Here is a 14,879-nt window from a genome sequence, read left to right on the forward strand (position 1 = left end):
TATGATTTGCTTGCATGGTAGCTAACTGATTATTATAATCGAATCTCATGATGGTCATTTCTTCATCCATAGTTAACAATCTGTTCTGAATCGAACTTATTTCTTCTTGATAACTTGCTTCCATGGCAGTCACTTGATTTGAATGATTGAATTCCATGATCGTCATCATTCCCTCTAGGGCTAATAACTTGCTTTGCATAGAATTAATTTCCCTGGCATGATCAGTTGTTAATATTTCTTGATTAAGTTCCATATCTTTAATAAGTTGAGCCTAATTAACTTCTGCATTCTTGATTACTTGAGCCTAATTTAATTGTATGTCTTTAACCATTTGAATTAACTCATTGAAATTATTTTCAACTTCTATAGTTTCCTTTACTTCGGCTTTTGCTTTGACCTTTTCTTTTTCTCCATATATATCTTCAAAGGCATCAATGATTGATTATAAAGAATCAAAAGTGTTATCAAGGAAGTTAACAAACCAATCTAAAGCATCTCCAGATAAGGTGAGAATGAAAATATTCATCTTCACATCTTCATATTTAGAATATGGGCAACACTTTCTTATATAGAGACTGACATTCTGACGGTGAGTTTCGGCAGTAAAAGCATTATTACCTTAAAAAGGAGGAAATTCATCGATGGCTTCACCCAAAACATAAGAATAACTATGTGGAGCTCCCTGAATGTTAGTAAAATCACAAGGAGCAAACAAGTCAAAATCCATGATGACCTACCTAATGGGAGAAAGATAGGCCAAATGGATATCAGAAAGAGAAATCCCTGCACAAGAAAATCAAAACATCTATAAGAAGTGAGCTTCTAGCAAAAATTCTTGTAAGAAATGGAAGAAGTGGATTCACCACTTCAGCATGAATCTCTCCCAAAGTTTCCAATTGAGAAACCGAAAATTTAGTGGATGGAGGCAGATGGATATTCAAGGAGGGCTCCTTGTCTAGGATTAAATGAATGAATAAGTGGATTCGCCACCCAAATAGGAAACCAACAGGAATGTCCAGGTGCAGAAAGTGAATATGAGAGGATTAAATGAGAGATTACGAGAGGTAGGATGGTGAGAAATGAAGAGAGGAAATGACGCCAGAAAAATGAGATGAAATGTCGTAAATCCAAGGTCCAATAAATTGGTCCTTGGTGGAAATGCCAAGAAGTGTTGCCTTTTCTGGTTTGAGCGAGCAATGAGAAATGAGAAGAATGATGAGGAAATGTCATTGAAATGCCGAGAATAAAATATCCCCAGTAATGGCGCCAAAAAATGTTGTCGCACAAAGTGTCTAGGCACTGCAACAATGCTCAGAGTAAGGGTTTTCACTATAATCCTTACTCACTCCATTTAGACTCTCTCCTAGACAAGTCAAGGGGGGTAGTCCCTAAGGTGAATGAATGAGGATAGCTTGTAGAACACAGGCTCTAGGAGACTTTAGGATGAACCACTTGTGTAATATAGAACAATCATGGTTAACCAAGATGGATAGATCAAACAATTAATACAAATAAGACACAATCACAAGATAGAAATGATTTTAGACCAGTGCCTTATATTCAATTAGCCATACATTAAATAAAAATAAGTTATCCAGATCAATTTATAAATATGGAAAAGTGAAGATCATAAAAATTTAAATGTCAACGCCCAAAATTTTATCATGCAAGAGTTTCTAGCAATTAAATCCCATGAAGAATTATGAAATTTAAATACTAAGCAATGATTTCAGATTTTTTTTTTAAACATTAATAACCCAGATCTAGAATTTATCTTTCTCCTATAGTCAATCTTTAGATATGACTCTAAAACATTAATCGCACTTGACAATAGAGAAACCACCACCACAAAATTTAAAGTTTTACACTTAACACACCAAAAGACGCCAAGGAACTTTGGATCATAATTTAATCATCCCTTAGGTAAATTTTAAATGTGCTAAGCCTATGAAGCAAAATTTAATGTGGTAAATGAAGAAATTAAATTTTTAATGTGACAAAAGTAAAAAATAAAAAGGGTTTAATAACTTAAATTTTTAATGGGCCAAAGGCCATAAAAATAAAATAAAAATAAAATAAAATTAATTAATTTTTTAAAGCATAAGTCCTCTTTTGATTTAATTCTTTTAGAAATTTTAAAGTCACCTAAAAATGATTTTTATTTATTTATTTAGTTTTTAGATTTTTATATCAAACAAAATAAAAAAGTCAAAAAGAAATCGAAACACAAACAAAACCAAAGGCACATGAGGAAATTAAAATCAAAAAACAAAAACAAAAAAATCAAAACGTGGAAAGCAACAAACAAAAATTGAATTTATTAATAAAACTAAAACCTAACCCTATTGAATACACAAGAGAGAACAAATTAAAGAAAAAAATGAATTTGAAGTCGAATGTGTGTATGCAGGACAGCAGCTGCTAAGAGGAGGAACTCACGACAAGGAGCAGCGAGCGAGGCTTCGATGGAGGAAGATACACAGGTTGATGAGGAGCGAATAGGAAGGCCACAGTAGCATATGGTAGCGTTAGATTGTAGGGTCGACAGTAGAGGGAGGAGAAATGTTGGGATGTGGAGGAAGTGAAACTGCGAGCATATGGACAAGCTGCGGCCTTGGTATGGAGGAAGGGGTAGCACAGGCCTTGGAAAATGTGAATGGAGAGGGATTAGGATGCATGTCAAAGAGCCGTGGATTAGGAGAAAGAGTTAGAGCTTGAATGAGAGGGATCATGCAGCAATGAATGGATGATTGCATGCAGGAATAATGAGCGCAGCAGGGAGGGCGAGGGAACTATGATAGAGGTCGTTGGTTTGTAGGAGATAGAAAGGGAAACGCAAGTGGTTGGTCAGGTTGCAGGAAAAAGACAGAATAGTGTGCAGGTCGAGGGAGAATACTCACAGTGTGGGTTAGGAAAATGATGCAAAGATGGAGAAAGCGGATAGCAGAAGGGATGAGGAAGGTCGCAGATAGGAGAAGTAGTGCAGTATGGCAGTGAGGAAAAAAAATGAAGTCTTCGGGGAGCAGGAAATTCGAATTTTTCCAGAAACCTCAAACAAGCAAACAACAACAACAAAAAATTGAAATTTTTCGGAGCAGAAAAACGCAGCATAAAATGGAGGCTCAATACGGCAGCCGATAGGAGAAAAATGGTAGCAAAAAACCTAAGAAAATTTCCCAGAATATCTTATTTTAAAATGATATGCTTCTTTTCTTCAGATTTATCCCTGAAACCCTTATGAAAATTTCCAGATCCAAAAAATTTTAAACCCTTGGACTGTAAAAAAATTGAATAATATCCCTATAAAATTATGTTGATGAACCCCAGAGATCCAGATCTTACCCTCCAGGGCCTATATCTAGACTCTACACAAATTTCTTCCTCACATATGTAGCTGCGTGACAACAAGAAAACACCCAAACAATATATACAATAATAAAAACTAAAACCAAGAAAAACCCACGTTAGAAAAATAATTACAAAATTTACAAACTACATGCTCTAATCATTGAGATCTACCATTATGCCACACACAAAGAATTAAATTTTTAAGGAGGTACTAACTCAAAACCCTTCGTGTATCACCAACAAAATCCTTATGATAAGTTCGGAGCTAATCTAGCTGGGCTGTTTTGGGAACACAGGTCGGGAGTTAGTTGGTCCAACAGGAAAAAAAAAAACAAAAAAATCCCCTAATGCCCAAGGATCTAAAATCAAGATTTTCCTGCAAAACTCGATCCAACCATTAAAAATAAAATGAGAAAATAATAATGAAACTCGGACAAATAGAGATACCTGCTATTACATTCAAAATTTAGATTATTATTCAAACCCCAGCAACTGAGCAAGATACCTATACTCAAATCACTCTTTAAAATCTATCATCAATGGCTTTAGAAAAAATTATGCATGAAAACAACACATCTTACAGTATTCCCATGAAAAAGGACGTTGTACCGGCACTAGGGTCTAGGTGGTTATCCAAAACTACCTCGGGTAACTTTGACCGTTGATCTCAGCCGGCAATCCCAAAAGCCTTCATCGTACACACATGGTCTGGTTGGTACAGAACATCGACAGCTAGTATGCTACCAAAATGCCAAGTGAAATCCATAAAATGTTTTAAAATCAATTTGTCATCATAATATTAGTCCTTTTTTTTTTAAATCTTCTAATGTAATAAAAGGGGGAGACATGACAGTTTCATCAATATCATCAAATTTTCACTTTGCTTCGTTATAATGTAACACTAAAATTTACATAAAGATGCTCACTAGTAACATCATTCATATTGAACTGAAGTTGAAGTTAATGGTGTTAAATTCATCATATGGAAGAACTCCAGGAAGATCAAATGCCATGATAATATCATGGACCGATATTATATAAAGAATATTGCAACACCACACCAATATAATTCTAATATTAATTAGTTTTCAAATTGTAGGTGAAATAGGAAATCCAACATTAGGATCAGTCTTGAAACAGAAGTTCGAATGACCAAGAAACTGAAATGATTGTAGACATTTTATCGTAGTTCCCAGGTGTACGTTGAGATTTTAGTTATCATGACCTATTATTCATGGCATCAAGTATTTGACATACTGGATTGTCTGGTTTATCTAGACAAATTAAAATCAGTACTCAACTCCTATGCACCTTTGCAAGGGATAAAATTCTCAGTTTAGATGGATGGACAGTGGAACTTTTTATCTTATGGGGAAAGAAATCCTTAGTGTTGTTGAAGAGTGTAGAATCAATGGATTGATCACAGGGGCCATCAATGCCACCTTTATTGCTCTGATCCCCAAAATCTCAAAATTTTATTCTTTCCAAAACTTCCATCCCATCTCTTTATGCAATATGATTTACAAGATTATAGCTAAGACTATATCCAATCATTTAAAGCAAAAGATGTCAAATATGATCTCTCGAGAACAGTTTGGTTTCTTACCTGGTAGATTGATCCATGACATAGTTGGAGTAGACAAAGAATCCATACATTCTATTAAAACGAAGAAGCTTAATGCAACGGTGCTAAAGTTGGATCTAGTCAAAGCATATGATCACGTAAACTGGAATTTTCTCAGGATTTTTCTCTCGCAGATTGGATTAGGTGAAAGGGTGACAAACTGGATTATGGCCTGTGTCGCCTCTGCAAATTTTGTGGTGTTGGTCAATGGATCCCCCACAAATGTCTTCCCTGGCTCCAGGGGAATAAGGCAAGGATGCCCTTTATCCCCTCTTTTATTTGTGTTGATCATTGAGAGCCTTAGTCTGATGATCAACCAGGTAAAAAAGGAAGGCTCTATCAGGGGATCAAAATTGCAAATTCCTTTATAATTTGTCACCTCCTATATGTTGATGATGTTCTTATTCTTGGAAAAGACACAGTTTTTGAATGGAAAACATATTACAAAATTTTCCCTGATTTTTTTTCAGCAAGTGGAATAGATACCGGTGAAAATAAATCATCCTTCTTCCATTTTAATACACCAGATCATGTCATATATGTCATATTTGATGTGTCCAGTGTTCTTCCTTATAAGAAGAGCCCCTTGACCAATGGAATAACTTACCTAGGATTTCCACTCAAACCAAACTCTTATCAGGTACACGATTGGATGTGGCTGTCAAAAAGGTGGAAAAGAGAAATACCCACTGATGTTATCGATGGAATTCTCTTGGTGGCAGGATGATCCTTTTAAAATCTGTCTCAAAAATAATACATGTATACTAGATAACTCTCTCCAAACTTCCAAAAACCGTAGTTAATTTGATCTGTCAAGTCAGTTTCAAATTTCTATGGACAGGGAAGAAATCAAAAGAGGGCTTACATTTAGCAAAATGGGAATTATTAACAATGCCAAAACATCTTGGGGGTTGGGGGTTAAAAAACCTCTACTTTTTTGGCTTTTCTCTTTCTATGAAAAGCCTATGATGGGCTACCACAGGTTCTGGATTGTGTGGCAATCGTATCTACTATAAATATTTAAAAAATAAATCTTTGATGGAGTGGTTGTAGACTAGAACAATTCCAAAATCGGCTAAGGGATCTATCTCCTGGAAATGTTTACTAGTTTCCCTCCCACTGGGGATTAAAGGTCTATCCTACTAGGTTGGTGATGGACAAAACATTTTTCTAGGGGAGAGCTCTTTTTCTGGGTGGGCCATCTGGCATAAATTTATCTCCAGACCTCATCGCTACAATATATTCCAGAGGTATACAAAATCTTTTTCATGTAGTAAGAGGTAGATCCTTAGCATTAAATATGGGCTATTGGAAATCAGCTTCAGATCTTGGTATGAAAGGCCCTTTGGCTACTGAATGGAATGACTTCATTAAGGTTCTCTATTCCAATGAGGTATCTATTACAAATGTTCTAGATTCTCTTGTATGGGCTTGAAACAAGACTTCCGGACAGATAACTGCAAAACTAACCTATGATTCTTAATGCAAATAAGCCTTTCAAGAACAGCACAAGTGGTGGTATAAAAAATTATGGAATTGGTCCCTTCCTCAGAAGCTTAAATGCTTCTCTTGGCTTGTGTTGGAAAATCATGTACTAACCTGGGACAACTTGATTTGAAGGGGTTTCTGCGATCCAAATAAATGTTGCCTATGCCTAAATGGTCCAGAAATTGTAGACCATCTTTTCCTTCATTGTTCTTTTTCTAAATCTTTCTGGCCTGAAATCCTTTTCTATTTTATTCTGGTGGACTCATGCATTTTCTCCTCTTTCACAGATTGCCTCCAAAGTTGGGATCATGTTATGGGCCCCTATAAATCCTTGTCAATATTTATTGCATGGAGCATATGGAAGACATAGAACAAACTTATTTTTGAACAACAATCTCCTAACAGACAACTTATCTTTCCCCAAATCTTAAGTTTCTTTCGTGATTTCTAGAGTCCCCTTTATTTCAAATTTGTTCACCATCATGTCCTCCCTGATGTACCTCATATGTACCCTATAGTCTTTTTCGATTGGGCTGCCCCAAAACTCACAATGTGGGGCAGGTTTTTCAATTTGTCTTTAAGAGTCCTCCGCCATCTTAGTATGGGAAATTTTGGCAACAACACAAATATTAAAGCAAAAATATGTGTGTTGGACTCTTCTCTCCTTTGCAACCTTCCTACACCTCTCTTCCCTTCAAGTCCTCAGAGATTCAAAATGTATCATTGATTGGGCCTCCAATAAATCTCCTTTGAAGATCCTCAACCTCAGTCACTAGATGGACCATATCATTGTTCTGAAAAAAGAACTTCCAACCACTTAAATTTCTTCATATTCATAGGGAATGGAACCAAATGGCAGACCCTTTATCAGAGAGAGCCCTTGATGTAGAAGAAGGATTGCTCTTCTATGAACTACTAAATGGACCAAAGGTCATTACCAGTGGGTGCATTTCTCTCTCTACAGGTCTTCAAGTAACAGGGCATGGCACAGTTTTCAACAGAGGACAGGAGCAAGGGTCGAATGACTCCTCCTTTTCCTAATTTTGATTTTATTTGCAGTTTTGATCAGAGCTTCTCAAATGAACTTCTTGTTTTTTGGATTTTTGACAATCAGTGTTTTCACAATCACTTCCAGAACATATGTCTTGCAGGTTTTTTTTTGTCGAGGTGTTCTCTCTCATAAAATTCTGGTGTTATTATGGTGTTTTGTTGCTTCTCTAACAGGGGTTCTGGATAGTAAGACCACTTGGAAGTGGTTTGCCTCCTGGAACAATCCCTCTTTTAATATTACAGTTACACGACCCTTTGTTTATCAGGTTCATTGGTTTTGTAAGGGAATGGCTCACTCGTCGACAACATTTGGTCACAACTCGGCCTCTCGGGGCTGAGGCAAACGAAACAGAGGGGCTACTCAGTCAGACCAACCCAGCACCTCGGGGGCGGCGGACAAGAGGATGGAAGCCCGTTAATAGTATTATCAACGACGTGGCCTCTGCGTATCATGAGGGTATTGCGGAGGAAATCCACAATCTCATTGAAGATTGAGAAGAATAATTAAATAAACAAGCTAGAAACATGGAAATTGATATCAAGGAAGCACGGTAAATGGTGTCATATCCCAGGCACACCCACAGCAGTGTGACTCAGTACGAGCAAACTTTGTTTTTATACTAGTCGATGAAGAGCCTTCTAGGCAAGGCATTGGAGCAGGTTGCGATAAACATGGCAACGATAGTCCAAAGCTTCTTGGACTACCACAAGGAGTTTTAGAAACTCCACTTCCAATTGCAGAAGCAGGATGGTCGCCTCAAGAGAATTGAAGACCATATCTCGTGCATTCGTACTCTGACAGAACTCCCTGGCTCGAATGTGAAGGATCTGGCTCCAGTCGAGTTAGTTTCAGCTGAGGGCGCTGACTAGTTTTCTTGTTGATCTCTCTCTATTTTTTTGAATAGCAGTATGCGGATAGCTTTTACATTTCAATATGTTGTAATTATCATTGAAGGCATTGTAGTTTTTAGATACAGTCTAGACTTGCAGGCATATCTAGCCTAGTGTGACAGACTCCTTATTTTTTGCTACTAGTTGGCCTATAATGTTGTTAGGTGGTCGGTTAACTTGGTTTCCCTATGGGAAAGTTCCGACCACTTAACTAACTGTTATGTTGTTGTAATTTTATTTTAAAGTAATGAAAAGGAAGGTACTACCAAGCTTACAAAAAATATATAAAACAAGTGTAATATGCAGCGTTGATGCTTAGTACCTATTTCTTATGCAAAAAGTAATTGATAGCGGAAGTTATTGTTATTGAGACAAAATTAATTCTAAAATATTTCAAAAAAGACTTAGGCGTTAAATCTAACCAAACAAAAAATCATAATAATATGAACTTGTGAAATATTAACATTTGGAAAATTTGTAAACACTATGCAAACTTTGCAAAAGATTAACCCTTATGATTCTTGCACTAACTTTGAAATCATATGAACTGCTTTTGTCATTTCTTAATTGTCTTGTAGTACTAGCATTATTGAAAATCTCGGTGTATTTTAAAAGGAGTTGTCTTTAAAGAGACTTTTTGGAAGCTTTTCCGGTGGGTTTTTCTGGTCAAAATCCGGCAGCAATTTATTGAAATCGCAAGTTTGATAGCTAATTTCTGCACAATCAAAGCGTCCCAGGGGTTTTCAGGGTGCTGAATCCAAATATGCAGTTAAAAAACCATTTTAAATAATACAAATCAAGATTTAACCTCAATTTTTTCCGCCGGATTCCGTCACCGGAATCTCCAAAAAGTCGCACTAAAGACAACTCCATTTTAAAATATAAACCTAATTGTTACCAACAACATAAAAAGATGATTAAATTGAACAACCAAAGCAATTACTTCAAAAGACCTCCAACTTGTTCTCATCTACCACATATGACCAAATTGACCAACACAACACTTACAATAAAAGACAAGGTGTTTATTGTTACTTGAGTATAATTATTTTATTACATATATTTTAAATATATTTCTTAAAATTTTAAGAATATAAAATTAACTATGGAATACAACAAAAAGTGTAACAAAATAAAAATTTCAGGACTTTAGAACATCCACTCTAAATATATATGTTTTAATATGAGTAGCACACACCCCCTTGTTGATGTCATTTACATACAATTGCACTTTACATTGTATAAAAAAACTATTGGTACTTATTCGTCTCAGCCACAAGTTATTAACGAAAATATGTTCATTATTTATTCATGTAATATATATATAATTAAGGTAAAATATTATTACTTATAATTATTGTTTAAAGTTTGAGTAATTACCATATAGAGATATTTAAGTTGTCAGCATTAGGGATTGCACTTGGTTTGGGCCACACCAATGCTTAGTATGGATTGATTTTTGCCTACAAAGTTTTGAACCAATGACATTTACACCACGGAATACCTTAACATAACACATTGTCTATTCTAAACTCATGAGCTTAGAATTACATAATAATTATTAAATTTTATATTATTAATTAAGAATAATTATTATAAATTTTTTAAAATTTTTAAAGTGGGGTACAGGTAGGTTGGGAAAAAGAAGGTTGTTTTATTAATTAATTTGAAACAATATTTTAATAATAAAAAATTATCTTCAATATAAATTCATAAAAAAATTTAAAATTTAATGTTAAAATTTATAGATATATATTTTTAATAGCTATTATAATGATTTTATTATGATTTAACATTTTATGTTTTAATATTCTATTAATTATTTTATAATCATTTTTGCTTATTAGGTTAAAATGGTTATATTTTATACTATCTTCAAGACGTGTATTAAAATATAATATTTTTTTATATTTTAAAACTGAATGAATCATTTGATGATTTTTAATGCTTTTCAAATTAAATTTAAAAAATATAAATAATAAGTTAATTTAATTTAGAATTTGGAAAAAATGAGATTATTATACCTGTGATTTTGATGGTTTGTAGCAAATATGAAAAAAAATAACTTTAAATAAAAACATACAATCTCGCATAAATAGAAAAAATAAAATTATAATAGATCAATGATTCTTTAAAAGCAACAATTTCAAAATCGCGATTTTCTCAAGAGGCTCTGCCCTAAATGCAAACAACCATAGCACCATTTCCCATGTTGCCTTGACTCTACCGATATATAGTTGTCCTCTTTGGTTGAATGGTCAAGTACAAACGTGCTCAAGGATTTCACTGGGCTTACGTCATTGGATTAAAGCTGTGAGATGAGTTTAAACATTGTTATATCTCTACATACATAAGAGGTGGAGGGTTGGACGTTTAATGATACCTCCTAGGATAATTAATGACATACAAAACTTCCAATGAGATTTTCATACATACAAACAAGAGCCATGAGGTCGCAATGTCACTGCCTTTACACATTTCCATGACGTGGCTTTTGTTTATTGTGCATGTTGTGTAATATACATTGTGTGTGGTTGAGCAGTGACATTGCAGCTAACATCATTAGTTGTAATACCTATTTATATACACTTTAATTTAGTTAATGATTAGATAAACCAAAATTGATTTCAATGAATAATGATTATAATATATTAAATGTCACTCAAATAACTACATAAAGGAGGAACATGTTGACTCTTCTTAAATCTTAAGGAATAGTCTTTACTTATTAATCAATTTTTTAATTTTTTAATTTTATAAATAATTTATAAACTATTTAATTTTTACAAATATTATTTTATAATTATATATTTGAACCATATATATTTGATCAAAGTATCATTTTTTAGGAAAATAAGACTAAGTTGTAATCAGTTTTTAATTAATACTTTTAATTTCAGCAATCCATGTAGGAGTAGAAGGTTAAATAATTTTCTTTATGACCGTCTCAAATGATACAATTTTAGTATATTACAATGGACTCACATGATGCAATCTTTCTCAAAATTATATTTTTAAATTAATAAAATTATTATTTAATATAAAAATAAAGTCATTATCCTCTAATATTCCTATTTCTTTTATAAGAACACATCATGTATTAGAGGCATGAGAAGTAGATTGAACTTGTTTCTTTGTTATGTATTCTTTTTTTTGCACTTTACTCTCTTATCTTTAGCACTAAGGTTCTTATATTGATGCAAGGAAGGCTTTAGAGTTAGGATTTTCTCTAAGAAAGCAAAGGAAGCTAAGGTTTACGAGAAACCTTAGAAAAGACAAAGGGAGCACTTGTTTTTGTGATTCTTTTCAAAGAAGAAGCTTACCATTTTTTTGGCATTTCGAAACACTCGTACTACTCTTAAGTGTTTGATGTGAAGAAGATAATGGAAGACTATATTGTTGTATATTCTACACTTGTCTGATGTAAAAATGCAAAGAAAAATGATTATTGTGTACACTTGTTTGTTGTAAATTTTTAGTGGAGAAACTAACTTTAATTGAGAATAATTTTTAGCAAAGTTAATGACTAAGATTTTGTTATCATTCCCCTCATTAAAATTTAAAAGTATTTTAAAAATTCTAAAAACTTACAAGAAATTTTTTTAAAGTTATTTATGAACATTTAAAATTTTAGTAATATATAATTTATAAAGATAAAGATTTTCTTATTATCCAAACTTTTCATATTTTGTAATTTTATTTTCAACATATGTTCTCATGATGAAAGTTTTGAGTAAAATATAACCCTAAAATTTATTATTATTTTACAAAATTTTCAATCCATGTTAGGTGGAAGTGACCTTATCTTAAATTTAAAAAACACATTTGGTGGCTTAAATGTTAAAAATAATGAATAATCATGGATGGCTAAGTTGTAAAAAATAATAAAATGGAGTCTTTACCCATTGGTGGCATCTACAATACAATATTCTTCCAGACAAGGTTCCATTTCATTATGTAATTTTATATTTTTTTTATTTACTAATAAAACCGGGAACAAAAAACAAAAATGTTATTTTACTAGAATTCTATACTTTGGTGTTTGAGATTATAGAATTAGCATTCACATGATTGTAATTATAATTATAATAGTGTTTTTTTTATTGTATTACAATATAAAGAAAAAGATCTTGGGATGGGTCTATGAAGTTCCTAATAAAAATATGACACCTAGATTTTTGAGAGGTTTTGTGTTTAAAAAAAATTCTAAAACCTTAGCACATGTGACTTTTTCATTTTGATAATGAAAATGGATGTTGACATTTTCTTTATTTAAGAACATAATAATAAATACTATAATGTATATGATATTCGGCTATGTGAATATGGTTTTTTTATTTTATTTGTTTTTAATTAATCAACTATGTTAAACTAAATTTGCCTCAACCCAACCATGTTCAAACGATTGGTGGAGTTATCATCATAGTTATCAATGGACCATACGATTTTACTTAAGCCTAAATTATTGCCACCATTAGCAAATTCAAGACATATATATTTCAAAATATTATTGGACAAAATTATATTTCTAAATATTAAAAGTCTCTTCCTTCTTCACATTCATGTACATGAGTGCATGATCTGGCAGTCGGGGCAGTGGGCTATCTCGCTCCCCGACCGCGTTCGATTCTCCCTGTTGTCGCTGCTGCTGCGCTGTATGATGGTTCCATTGCGAATGTATGATGTGACGGTTGTCAGCTCGTCTGACATGTATAATGTAATAAAAGAGGGCCCCATATAGCTTCTCCTGGGAACTAGCCCTCCCTTTGAAAAAAAAACATAAAAGATTTGCATATTTATATGCGAGAATTCAGCATTTAAAGATCAAGCGATATTTTATTTTTGAACTCTGAAATCACTGACTCACTCTCGAGGGAGCTTGCAGGTGGAAAGATCAATGCTCCCAACAGGATCAATAGAGAGATCTCAAGATCTGCATAGGCGATGGTTACACCAATTTAGGTAGGTTTTGTGCATGCAAGTCTGCTAATTTGTCAAGCATATGATTATTCATTACATATCACATATTCAATCAATGGAAACGCTCTTCATATAATTATTTTAACAGTGGTGGTTTATTTTTCAGAGGGGAAATCTCCAATGAAGAAGCTTTATATTACATCATGATATAATTATATTACAACGTGACACAATATCTGTACATATGTTGCGTCAATCGACAACAACCCAACAAATCCATACAATCGTTACGTACAGCAACCCAACATATAAATACGTGTTTCGAACGCGGGTGAGAAGGGCAATATCCCAACCACCCGAAACAACAACACGGTACTAATTTTAATAGTGGTTTATTACCATACAGAGTTTAGAATGTAGCAATGTCGATGACCATGATTTGCGTGTAATGTTACTGAAATTTAGTTCAACATATCTAGTTGCCCGAATTTGTCCTATGATACGTCCCACAGAGGAAGTACAAGTTTGGCATAATATAATTTGTCAATAGAAACTAACATTAATTAACTGAACAAGGTGACATCTTGCCTAGGGCTTTGTAGCCCCAAGCGTGGCGTCCGCAAGACGTCATCCATTGAAAAACATGAAAATTAAAGCTAACATTGTAGATCGAGAAAATTAACCCAATTTTTTTTGTACGGTGGAAACTATTGCAACAGCATGGACACTAAATGCCACTGGCCGAAGGCAGTGACATAATAAAATATTTATAACTATTGAGATTTGATAATATTTATAATTATTGAAATCTGATAATTAATAAATATTGACATTGATAGGTGTATTATGATGGCACTTGGTGGTATATAGTTTTACTTTTTATTTTTTATTTTTAAAATATTTGTTTTGGACAAATACTATTTATAACCCCATAACATTAGTGACTTCAGCTATATGAACCAATAGAAAAATAGAAATTTCAATTTCAATTTAAAAAAATTCAAAATCTATTTTTAATTTTCAAAATATTAAGTTTACTATTTAATTTTTTTTCAAAACTTTAATAGACTTTATAAAATCTATTTAAAATTTTCAGAATTAATTGAAAGTCAATTGTTTTTTACTAAAACAAAAACAATATAACCTGCCATATGCAGAGATAATAATTTAGGTTTAATATAGTATTATATAATTTTAATATAATAGGTTTAATTTTAAGTTTGTGTTTTGATATAATATGTGTTTTTAAGTTTTTTATTTATTTTATTATAATTAGGTTTTTTACAAAAATATTACGAATGTTGCAATGTGACAAACATTGTTGCAATGTGACAAACATTGTTGCAATGTTACATTACATACCTTATATTAATATTGTTGGACACCTAATCCTCAATGGGTTAGTGTGGAAGCCGAATAGACAAAAGGAATTCCAAGAGACATTGGGATGTGGAACCCAACGGTCAAACCATGTACTATAAATGTATATCTCTTGTTAATAAAAAATGTATTCTCATGTTTTATCCTTCAGATTATGTTGCTGCCCATGTGTGTTTAA

Source organism: Pinus tabuliformis, chromosome 7, assembly GCF_031772625.1.
Source record: "Pinus tabuliformis cultivar Carrire ecotype Pingquan chromosome 7, CPIR1, whole genome shotgun sequence".
Lineage (NCBI taxonomy): Eukaryota > Viridiplantae > Streptophyta > Pinopsida > Pinales > Pinaceae > Pinus > Pinus tabuliformis.